Consider the following 2377-nt stretch of genomic DNA (forward strand, 5'->3'; position numbering starts at 1 on the left):
CACCTGTTAGAATGGTTATTATCAAAAAGACAAGAGGGAGGGAAGCCTGGGTGGCTCAGATGGTTAAGCATCTGCCTTTGGCTCAGGTCATGATCCCAGAGTCCTGGAATTGAGCCCCGCATTGGGCTCCCTGCTTGGCAGGGAACCTGCTTCTCCCTCTCCCTCAACTGTTCCCCCTGCTTGTGCTCTCTCACTCTTTCTGTCAAATAAATAAAAGCTTTAAAAAACAAAAAAGACAAGAGGGGCCTCTGGCCTGGGTGGCTCAATCAGTTAAGCATCTACCTTCTGCTCAGGTTGTGATCCCAGGGTCCTGGGATGGAGCTCCATATTGGGCTCCCTGCTAGGCGGGGAGTCTGCTTCTCCCTCTGCCCCTCCCCCTGCTCATACATGCTCTCTCTCTCTAATAAATAAATAAATCTTTTTTTAAAAAAAGACAAGAAATAAGTGTTGGCTAGGATGTAGAGAAAAGGGAAGCTTATTGCTCTGATGATGAGAATGCAAACTGGTGCAGCCACTCTGGTAAAGAGTATGGAGGGTCCTCAAAAAGTTAAAAATAGAACTACCATACAATCCAGCAATTTCACTGCTGGGTATTTATCCAAAGAAAACAAAAACACTAATTCAAAAAGATACATGCACCCCATGTTTACTGCAGCATTGTTCACAATAACCAAAACATGGAAACAGCCCAAGTGCCCATCAATGGATGAATGGATAATGAAAATATGGGGGGGGGGGGGGGGGTGTATGCAATGGAATATTATTTAACCATAAAAAAGAATGACATCTTGCCATTTGTGACAACATGGATGGAGGGCATTATGCTAAGTCAGACAGAAAAAAAAATCTATTGTATTATCTCATATGTGGAATCTAAAACAACACCACCACAAACAAAAAGCCAAGTCATCGGGGTGCCTCGGTGGCTCAGTCATTAGACGTCTGCCTTCAGCTCGGGTCATGATCCCAGGGTCCTGGGATCAAGCCCCACATCGGGCTCCCCGCTCTGCAGGAAGCCTGCTTCTCCCTCTCCCACTCCCCCTGCTTGTGTTCTCTCTCTTGCTGTGCCTCTCTGTCAAAAAGCCAAGTCATCAATATAGAGAACAGATTGGTGGTTGCCTGAGGTTGGGGATGGGAGGGGTAGGTGAAATGGGTGGAAAGGTATCAAAAAGTACAAATTTCCAGTAATGAATAAGTCAAATTTGGTTTGCTAATATTTTGTTGGGGATTTTGCAGCTATGTTCAACAGGGATATTGGTCTGTAATTTTTTTTTGTGGTGTCTTTGTCTGGCTTTGTATCATTATGTACAATAACCAAGATAAGGAAGAAACATAAGTGTCCATCAATGGATGAATGGATAAAAAAGATGTGGTATATATACATACACACAATGGAATATTAGCCATTCAGAAGAATGAAATCTTGCCATTTGTGACAACATGGATGGACCTAGAGGGTATTATGGTCAGTGAAAGAAGTCAGACAGAAAAAAAATAAATATTGGATGATCTCACTTATATGTGGAATTTAAGAAATGAAACGAAGAAAACAAAACAGAAACAGACTCAAAAATACAGAGAACTAGTGGTTGCCAGAGAGTAGAGGGGGTGAAATGGGTGAAGGGGATTAAGAGGTACAAGCTTCTAGTTACAAAATAAATAAGTCATGGGGATGTCATGTACAGCATAGGGAATATAGTCAATAATATTGTAATAACTTTGTATGGTGACAGATGGTAACTAGACTTAACGTGGTGAGCATTGCTTAACGCATATAAATGTAGAATCACTATGTTTACACCTGAAACTAATATAATATAAGCCAACTGTATTTTAACTTTTAAAAAATTATAATAACAAATTTAAAATAAAGTGAATAAGTCATAAGGATGTAATGTAGAGCATGGTGACCACGGTTAATAGAAAAACATTTTTGTGACTATGTATGGTGATGATTATTAACTGGACTTACGGTGGTGATCATTTTTGACTATACACAAATATCGAATTATTACATTGTATACCTGAAACTAATATAATGTTACGTCAATTCTACCTCAGTAAAAGAACAGAAATAAAAAAGAGGGAAAGGGGTCAGTACCACAGAGGTAGCCACTCCATGTACACTTGGGGTTGACTTTACACAGAGTCACATTTGGTCTCTGAGGCTCTCGGATATAAGGACAGCCGATTATAGCAGGCCTATGTGAATAAGACAAATCAGCTCTCCTGGAAAGAGCATGGAAGTGAGAGGCATGTGTGTTGGTCTACTGTAACGCATAGATTAGTTTTTCCCGGGGGCGGTGGGGCAGCATCTGTTTTTGCCCAATGTTGACACTTCTTCACACACACACACACCCCAAAAAATCTATTGACA

This window comes from Mirounga leonina, unplaced genomic scaffold, assembly GCF_011800145.1.
Source record: "Mirounga leonina isolate KUSES-001 unplaced genomic scaffold, KU_Mleo_1.0 Mir_101664, whole genome shotgun sequence".
In the NCBI taxonomy this organism is placed as follows: Eukaryota; Metazoa; Chordata; class Mammalia; order Carnivora; family Phocidae; genus Mirounga; species Mirounga leonina.